The sequence below is a fragment of the Pinus tabuliformis genome, chromosome 4_2 (assembly GCF_031772625.1).
Source record: "Pinus tabuliformis cultivar Carrire ecotype Pingquan chromosome 4_2, CPIR1, whole genome shotgun sequence".
Classification (NCBI taxonomy): domain Eukaryota; kingdom Viridiplantae; phylum Streptophyta; class Pinopsida; order Pinales; family Pinaceae; genus Pinus; species Pinus tabuliformis.
This window is the reverse complement of record NC_142304.1, coordinates 1,108,172,034-1,108,182,809: the sequence shown is the minus strand read 5'-3', so window position 1 is coordinate 1,108,182,809 and position 10,776 is coordinate 1,108,172,034.

Below are 10,776 nucleotides of genomic sequence, written 5' to 3'. Positions count from 1 at the left end.
ATCTAACAGCCACAGTTGATAGATTTAATATTCTCGGCAACCAACACACTAAATCCATGGACGCTGTCTTTTACGTGTCTCCTGTTCACGTAGTTCTACAAGAAAACAATTATGTAAACTTTTTTATAAATAACGTGTTTCTATAACGCATAGTCTTAGTCTTTTGTTAATGTAATTTTGTTGTTCAAGTTCACTGTGTCGTGACACTAGTTTTATTGCTGTAACTGTGTTTTGAAATATATGAGAAGACTCTATTTCTACATGATTGCGTGAACATAATCTTGGATTGATAGCCTATTGACCGAGGCTGTGCAGAGGGCCCCTGTACGCTGAGGTTTCATTTTCATTGTTCTGTAAAGTTTCATGCATTGTTCCCTTATTTCCATTGCATATATTCCACCTGTGTATATTTCAATTGTCATGGTATTAACATTCCACTTCTGTTCATGATTTTACAGCTTTGTATAACACTGATCAGTGCATGTATGTTTCAGGATAGAGTAGGCAGCCCGGGCATCTGCATATAATTTTCACAATGACTAAAGACATGGGATTAATTCTCTGCTGACTTTGTTTTTCCTAGTTTTTAATTCCAGTTCTGTTTTGTTGATTTCAGTTTTGTTTACTTGCTTTGTTAGTTAGCTTAAATATTAAATTGCTCATATCATTGACGGTTACCTCCAAAAGCCATAGCTAGACTAACTGGCGAGGGATCGAATTATGAATGTGTGATTTGATTTTAGTTTTACTTTTCTGCAATTAGATATTAAATTGCTCATATCATTGATGGTTACCTCCGAAAGCCATAGCTAGACTAACTGGCGAGGGATCGAATTATGAATGTGTGATTTGATTTTAGTTTTACTTTTCTGCAATTAGATATTAAATTGCTCATATCATTGACGGTTACCTCCAAAAGCCATAGCTAGACTAACTGGCGAGGGATTAGATTATGAATGTTGTGATTTGATTTTAGTTTTACTTTTCTGCAATTAGATATCAGATTGCTCATGTTATTGACAATTATCTCCAAAATCCATAGCTAGATTAACTGGCGAGAAATCGAACTATGAATGATGTAATTTGATTTTAGTTTTACTTTCCTTGCAATTTTTTATTTCTTTAAGCGCAATAGCTTAAATCATTTTTCTATATTTAGATAGCAGCAAAGATGATAGTTTCATGCTCAGTAGTTCATTACTTGTTTGTTTTAGATAGCAGCACATCTTTCATTCTTGTTCAAGCATTACTGTCATCACTAGTACATTCTAAGATCTTCTGAAGTGTTAAGTGCTGGAAACCATTATAGAGGACATAATTGCCCAAAATCCATATCCATGCTTGCCTTCTAAAGACCCGGGAATCACCATTCACATTAGGAGATAAACGAAGATAAAAACCCCCAAAACAAAATAAAAATTGAAAAACGACAAAAATATAGGAAAGAGGTTATCTTGCACATATAGTGCGCCACACTTCATCAGTTTATGACTCTCGGATTGATAATTAATGTAGCAATTTAGGACACACTAAATTGACCAAACAAGGACCTGAATGTAAACATCATGCTTCTAAGTGGTATCATGACAAGAGATGACAAGGGCAAGCAACCCGAAGAGAATGCCTAGGTTCACAAGCTCCAACAAAGGAACCAGAATTTGATTTGGAGCGCACTAAGGAGACATTCATGGAAGCTAAGAAGAGCTTCACAGAGGCCTCCACTTCAGGTAGTAAGGACAAACTAGAACCAAAGATGGACCCATCAATGCTCACTACCTTTCTGGAGACATGCATGAAGCTGCTACACGACAGCAAAGCGGTGAAGGGGCTGCAATAGCTCTTCACTAGATGTGCTGGACCAGGAGAACTGTGCGTAGTCCAGAAGCTCGGGAAGCACACAACATGCATGGGAAGGGAGATGATATTGACTGTGAAAATCAGGGAATATGAAATGGATGAAGTGATTTTGGATCTAGGATCGAACTCGAACGTTATGCCAAAACAGACCTGGTAGCGCATGGGCAAGCCCGCGTTGCAATGGTCATCGATCCAACTGCAAATGGCGAACCAGCAAAATATCCTACCCATGGGAAGATTGCAGAGAATAACGGTAGATATCGAAGGTGAAAGCACGCTTGTATATTTTGAAGTGATAGAGATTTTTCATAGCAGCAATCCCTATCCCGCACTATGACATGCCACTGACATGAATGGAGTGATAAATATAAAGAAGCGCAAGATGATTTTTGAGAAAAATTCACTACGCGTAGTGATACCTTTATACCCTGTGGAAGGATCACGCTACACAGAGTCGGTGCGCAACTACGACAGCAACGACAATCTAGACTGTATCTCCAAGATAACCGCGTGGGAGCAGGATTAGGTGAATCCAACAGTGGATAGCAGGATTGGGTGAATCTAGCAGTGGATGGCAGGATTTCGTGGGAGCGTGAAAGCTCCTGCACCTCATATTTGGACGAGGAAATAGAGCGATGGTAGAACCGATTACACGAGGTAAATACGCTCAACTGCAACATGATGATAAGGTCACTGCGCTGCATGACAACAAAAGTAAGAGATATACCTATCTATGATGGGTTGAGAAAAGTGGATGATTTCCTGAACAAATTTGAAAGAGAGGTGTCAGAACAGTAGCGGTTCAATGCTCTGAAATGGGTACTGCGCGCTATGCCCACAAGGTGGTGGGGTATGCATCAAAGAAGTTTTGCGGATTAGAACGAATGCAGAGGGATGATGCTCATGCAGTTTGGAAAGGCTTAGATGAGGATGAAAGCTGAGTATGACGGACGAAACAGCTTGCACGCCCACCTCTCTAAATGGGTACAGGTGTATGGTACACAACCTGCACGAGCGCACACCATTCTCTCGATAGGAAATAGGACCAACAAGCAGGAGTGGGAAAGACGATGGGGCGAACGATAAAGTATGATAAGACCAAGCGCACCAAAAATTATTTGCGTGGAAGCCTTTGACAAAGTATGCGAAGTACTGAACATGGTTCACCAGGTGAGACGCACTGACTGGGACCTACGCGTACCAACGGTTCTATGAGCTTATAGGACCATGTGCAAAACCTTGACCATGCGGGCACTTTCGACGTTGAAGTATGAAGCAGATGCTATAATCCCTGTGGAGCATGCAAAGCCTAGTCCGTGCGTGGCAGCACCGGTAGATATGATGGTTTGCGGAGCCCAGAAAGAAGGAATCACACAGCGGCAAGAGACAGAACACATGAGACTTGAGGAAGAAATCCAGTAGGGAAACCTTAGACTCTGCAAACTTGAAAAATAAAGGGTACGATTAAGAGAGAAAAGCGCTTTGATGGACACAGAGGTCAAGAAGTTGGAGGACAAAATAAGGGAAGAGTTTCTCGCCGAACATACTAGAATGGCAAGGCAAGGTGCGTACGATCATACTGACAAGTTTGAGAACTATCGACGTGAATTGGTTAGTTTGATGCCTTGGCTTGGACCGCATATCGCCAAGCATAGTGACCAGGAGAGCACGTCACAAATGGTGAAGTGCGTGATGCCGACCACAACAATAGAAGGTGGGGATTCTCTGAGAACCGTGATGGAGGACAAGATGGAGCCCCACACGGGTGGTGCGACCACCTGACTAGCCAAGGGAAGGATAATCTTAGCGCTCTAGGCAGTTGGAAGGGAGTGCGGGACTATAAACTATTCTTCCCAAGAGCTGCGCGGTATTAGAGATGCACGCAGAAGCAGAGAGTCACAAGGTCCGCGACCGCACACGGGGGACTACGCTGCCACGTGAGTTGGCTAGAAAGTGACCACTAAAGTCACTATTCATGATGGGATGCTCGAATTGAGGCCAAATGGAGTGGGGCGACAGACATTTAAGACGAAATTTATGGGCAAGATTTTGGAAAATATGCTGCCAAGAAAGCATTAATGAACCGGAATTGGGGGGAATGGTCAAATTCAAATTTAAAAAGCACTATAAAACACAAAGGGCTGCCCAGCAAACAACACTTGGTCATTTGAGAATTAAACGATTGAGCAGAGACCTGAGCATTATGAGTTGAGTGTTGATTGAGCCCCTGAATTCGTGAGTGACAGATTACAGCCTAGATACAATGACAAAAACTAAGAATGGTTTGGGAATAGAAGAGGTGACCGCCGGCGAGGATGTGCAGGCCCTAACTGTGGTGGATGTTCCAGAAGGTGTCGGGGTTGTGGCAGAGATCCCTAAATCACCGCGTACACTAAGACCCAAGAAGGATAAACAAGCAATGGCTCCCGTACACGTGTCCCTGAGGAACCCGTTGCACAACAAACTATCAATGGAAGAGAAGGGGAAAGTTGTCATGATAGAAATAGATGAGGAAGAATAAGATTTATAGGCCCTTATCATCACAAAGGAAGAAGACGAAGGCATGGAGGAGGATATTCAACCTACATACTCAGTGACAAAACTGTTTGCGTATGTCCCCTTGCGAAAAGGGAAGGCCAAAATGCGCAAGGACCTGGATGAAACCAAGAGTTAACTTCAAACCCCGCTCCTCCCAGATGACATTATGTTTGAAGGAACGCACCTGGGCCACGTGCCAACCATGAAATTTGAATATTGGGACCTACTGACCGCGAGAAGTTCCATCACTTGGAGATAGGGAACCTCATGAAGCAGAACAAGATGGGGGTGGTGACAACATTAGAGCCGCAGAAGTGGCTGCGCGGAGTGGAAAAGGCTAGGCTACTGAACCTACTATGGGTGCCGCATTTCCATCGCGCCCCAATAACCATTTTCGTCATCAGGTAGCTGCTTTGCATGGAATTAGGTTTAACTAGGCTGAATTCCTCTGCATGGAATTCTTGAAGAATTGTCGCGAAGCCTAGGAGCAGGGTAAAACCTTCCAATATGCATGATTGTTGTTGTCCATAGTGTTCATAGTAGGGGAATTGTCGGAGGATGGTCAATTCCCCATAATTGACAGAGATTCACCGGAGGTCGTGAAGTATGCTTCGTTCTGGGCCACGAAGGATGCAAAAATGATACACGACAGCAAGATCGTTTGGGTGCTCATGGAGATGAAGATCCGAATGTAGATCAACCAGAAGCTGTGCTTGTCACCCATGGTGTACAACAGTGTGCAGATTTTTTCAAAATTTAAGGCAGACATGCACAACATCTTTATCAAGGCGCGAAAGGATCCAACGAAGCAGTGGACGCAGCTACCTTTTGTAGCCACTTACAATGCCATTTTCACTGTCTTGGAGGCATGGCCTCCGGAATGGCATGCCCCAGATCTTGCAGAACTCGAGAGGGTGGTAGCGTAGAAGAAGAAGGATGATGCCAAGCTACGCGTCACATAGTTGGTCGAGAAAAGGCAGAAGGAAACAACAACAGCTAAGGTATGGGCAGCGCGGGAAGCAGCACAAAAAGCTGCCGAGCATAAAAAGGCCGCAAACGCAGCAGCAGCAGCACAGGAAGCAACTGCGATGGCAGGTGAGGGCCAAGCAATGCCCTCTATAGGGGCAGGAGGGAGAGGAAGTAGAAACAAAAAAAGGAAGTGTGGACCCAGAGACCGCACCCACACAGTTGAAGTGCCCAAACACGGCAGAGAGAACAGGATCGAGGAAGAAGGTCAAGGCCTCAAAATTGGCCATTGACCTGATCACCTAAACTAAGGGTGATTTGCATGACATCGGCGAGACAGTGTGCGATGTCACCAATGAGACTCTTTTGAATTTTATGCAGGAGCACCAGACTGTGTTGGGAGCCCTCAGAGCGTAATTGCAAGAGTTACAGGTGCATCCCCCTCAGGTGGGTACCCTTTCAACCCACCTCGCAGCAGGATCCTCAGTAGCAAGGCAGGGGTTGCGTGCACGGATGGAAAACACATTAGTGTTGCCGGAAGGGGCTCTAGTGACATTGAATGAGGCCGATATATTTCAGTTAGCATGATGAAAGGCCTTGGCCTTAATCTAACTGCCCTTCCACGTGAGACATTATATCTGTTACAGGATGGGATAACGACAGTGCTGCATGCTAGGGAGAGCCATGTGATCCAAGTCCTTAGCGAACAAAAGATAAACATGGAACAACTCAGCTTGTAGCGCAGTGAATTGGTGTCACAAAATCAACAATTGGTGTAGGTGGTAGACGACGCTTGCCGAAGTGTCCCGGAGCTGGCCATCCCAGAAAATCTACCAGTGGAGGTGCGGATCCACAGGTTAGCAACAAGAGTCTGTGAGGCCAGGGAAGAAATGACCAAGGTTCAGTTGGAGCTGAACCTTTAGATCGTCAAGCTGCGATTAAATGCGCAGCTATCAACTCACCCTAAATTCAGAGAACAACGCGCTAGCGCTATCACAGCGGGACTGGAGGAAATTGGAGGTGCAGTGCGAGACTGTACCAACATGTTAAAACAAGCCCTTGAGGTCCTCACAACTCTGCAGGAGGACCCCAACATCCAGCGCTTGGAGATAGAAGCGCGATAACTCCAACAACAATATGATAGTGTCCAGGGAACTGCGCAGATAGTAGTCCTCACCCAAAGGCTTGCAAGGATGCAACAAGCTAAAGCATTGAAGGAGCAAGTGGACGCGGCACGACACAAGGAGGTAGTTCTCAAAGCATGTGTCCAACCTTGGATCGACGAGGCTTTCACTATCATGACAACCATCAAAGGAAAGCTCGTGCATATACAAGGATGCACGCACAAATGTAGAGAAGAGTTCTAGACATAGAGATCTCAAAACAGTGGATGCAACAGATCTAACAAACAATAGCTCAGTGCGTTGCCGACCTCAGCACAGTTCGAGCACAGTTGGAGGGGCTCTGTACAAAGATCGCCGCGCTGACAGAGTGACTCGAGGGCGAGTCACGATGTTTGTGTTGGGGGCCTATTGGGAATGGAATCCCCCAAGACATGTTTTGGGGCTCAAATCCCAGTTTTTGACCCAATATTGTTGTAAAGACTCTACGAATTGTAGGCGTGGAGTGCGAAATATATGATAGAGTCACAGGGTTATTTGCCCTAGTCTTGTAACGTAATGTCAGCCTACCCATGATCCGCGGACCATGGGATTATATAAATAGAGCCAGGATCTAAGTGTAAAAGGGAGGATAGCGAAGAAGTAGAGAGAAGAAAGCGTCTAAGTATCTAAGTGTGTCTTTGGGTCATAGATTAGGAGAAGGCTTTGCAGCTGAGTGCGCAGAGGCCTAGTAGTCCACAACTGAGTGCGCGGACCCCTCCAGCTGAGTGCGCAAGGCGAAGTCGAGTCTGTAACCAAGGCATAAATTAATAAAGAGAAGTTTTATCATAATTCTATGTATTTGTTCTTGGTTTATTGCATGTTTGATATAATTTGCGAATATATTGTTTCTTTACTGCGCGCACCTGTATGAATGATTTATATTGTTAAGTATAACTTAAAGCATGCAAGTAGGCTCAAAATAATCAACTAACATTGGATTACTAGTAAGGACTTGAGTAATAACAGTGCTCAACCCCCGAGTAGGGTTGCGCAAAGACAACATCTTAGGCTGCGAGGTACGGGAAAGTGCGCATAGTGACGTGTGCGCAGGGTCAAACCGCAGACCACTTGTTGTAGGAATTTACAGGGTAAGTTCCTCAGAAAGAATACCAAAAGGGCACCGCTCACAACCAGATCACAGATCAATACACTAGTATTTTTGACGTGGTTAAAACCCTCAAAGAGGGAAACAGTCCACGGCCTGTCCCAACGTGGGTACTACAGGCAATTTATTAATCAAAGAATGAAAATTTACATAAGCTTCTCTCATGCACGGATTCCCCGAACAATGACCCTCCATGCGCTTTAAATAGAACTCATGGACCAATCGGGTGTCAAGCCACGGATCAAGTGTCGGTAATACCGAGGAGAGAATGAACCGTCGGATCACTCCATATCGTGACCGTCAGATTGTAAGTTACAAAATGTACAACGGTAAAGAAACACACTTTACCTAACTCTATACCTAACTCTACACTAGACCAAGTTGAACTTAACTATATCCTATGTGTCGGAATATCCTAACATCCCCCCTTAAGAACAACTTGGGATAGGATTGAAGGATTTACAAATATGACACAATAGGAGAAGGAAGGAGGCACTAGAGCCTATCCCCCCTTAGTGACAACTTCCTGAAATCCAAGCATATATCGATGTTTAGTGAACTTCGCCTCTGTGAGTGCCTTTGTGAAGATGTCTGCAACCTGATCATCTGTTGGACAATATTGCACTTCAAGAACATGGTCATGAATGAGCTTTCTGATGAAGTGCATGTGTAGTTCAATGTGTTTTCTGCGCTGATGCTGGACTGGATCTTTGCATAGCTGAATGGCACTTTGATTATCACACCAAAGTGTGGTGGGATGTTGCTGCTCAAAGCCAAACTCTGATAGGATCTGACGAAGCCACAAGGCTTCCTTACTAGCTTCCACGGCACCACAATACTCTGCTTCTGCTGACGAAAGAGAAATGGTAGCCTGTTTCTTACAAGCCCATGTAATAGGTCCTGAACCAAGAGTGAAGACATAACCGGCAGTAGACTTCCGATCATCAGGGTCACTAGCAGCAACCAAATTCAAAGAATCCTAAGAAGTCATATCCTCAAAAGAATGGTCCTAAACCAACTCAGCCTCAAAATGAAAGATCATTTCAGCAAAATGATAAGACCAATAAAAACAAATGGAAGAAGACTGATAGACATTGTAACTTTTGTAATCGAGATGGCCACTTAGAATCTAAATGCTTTAAGAAGATGGAAGCCTTGGAAGTCGCAATGAAGAAACATAACATCCATGTGGAGCCTACTTCAACTTCAACTTCCGGAATGGCACTTTCTGCATGTCATTGTCAATCATCTCAGTCTGGTTATGCATTAAATGTATCTTCTTCTTCTTCTCATTCTCATGAGTGGCTCATTGATTCTGGAGCCTCTTATCACATGGCCAAAAACCAAGCCATGTTTTCTTCTTTAAATTATTGTAACACCAAAAATATATATGTTGGTGATGATAGATCTCTTAATGTTGTAGGGACTGGAACTGTTCATCTAGACAATGGTCAGTTTAATGATGTATTATGTGTTCCAACCTTATCCTGCAACCTTCTATCTGTCTATCAGATAACTCATTCAGGTGAAGGTAAAATTGTTGAATTTTCACCTCATGATGTTGTAATCAAGGATCTAAAAGATCCTAAACAGATTCTAGCTACTGGTCTTGCTGATGTTTCCACAAGGTTGTATAAGTTTCACAACTTTGGGTCATCAAATCTTCCCTCAGTATTTGTTGCTCATAATGATGAAGTGAGCAAACTTTGGCATGAGTGATTTGGTCACTTAAACTATTGCTCCCTTCAGCATCTATGTAAAGAAAATATGGTGACAGGTCTTCCTATGGTATCTTGCAGAGGTGGTGTTTGTTCCGGATGTGTACTCAGAAAACATCATCGGGACAGTTTTGACAAACGTGCCTCTTGGCACGCCTCAGCCCCTTTACAGCTTGTGCACAGTGATTTATGTGGTCCTCTTCCTATTGCTTCATTCTCTGGCTGCAAGTACTTCTTAACTTTCATTGATGATTTCTCCAGACGCACTTGGGTATACTTCTTAAAACTCAAGAGCGAAGTATTTAACACATTTTTGGCCTTCAAAGCCTTTGTTGAAAAACAATCTGGACATCAAATTCTTAAGCTAAGAACTGATAATGGTGGAGAATATGTTAAAAACACATTCATCAACTTTTGCACCGAAAATGGAATTCAAATGCAACATACTGTTCCATACACTCCACAACAAAATGGTGTAGCTGAAAGGAAAAATCGCACCTTAAAGGAAATGGCTAATTGTATGCTGCAATCTAAAGGACTCAGTCTTAGTTTTTGGGCCGAAGCAATTAATTGTGAAAATTATATAATCAATCGCACTCCTACTAAGGTTCTAGAGAATATCACTCCAGAAGAAGCTTGGAGTTCCATTAAACCAGATGTAAGTCACTTTCGTGTGTTTGGAAGTGAAGCATGGGCCCATATTCCAGATGAAAAGCATAAAGCTTTAGAACCTAAGAGTGAGAAATGTACTTTTGTTGGATATTCTGAAGATGTAAAAGGTTATAGAATTATTCCATTTAAGTCCAAAAATGTTATCATTAGAAGAGATGTAAAATTTGATGAGAATAAATCGGCCTGCGAGCCTAGTCCGGCGGATGTGCCACCTCTTCTTATCTCTTCTACTTTTGAAAACATTTCTTCTTCAGATGATGAAAGCGAGGATGATAATCCTCCCCCACCTTCTCAGGATCCTCAACTTCCAAGATGGGTCCGTGCTACTAGGGATGCAGCAGGTGATCTTGCTGGTGATCCTACAGATCAGCGACGTACACGTTCTCAGTTTGAAAGAGCCTCTTCTTTACTGGCTCAAGCTCCAGTAAATCATGATCCTGACACTTTTACAGAAGCTTCAGGCCATCCACATTGGGAAGCAGCTATGAATGAAGAATATCATTCATTGATGACAAATGATACATGGGATCTTGTTCCTCTACCGAAGGGACGCAAACTTGTTAGATGTAAATGGGTTTACAGAACCAAGTATGGACCAGATGGGAAAGTTGATAAACATAAAGCTCGTCTCGTTGCTAAGGGATTTTCAAAGGTTGAAGGCGATACCACTTGTTGGGATCACGATTGCCATTACACCAAAACCCGCAGGTGTTAGTAAACGGACGCATCGCCAGAGTAAACGGATCCTCGAGAGGTG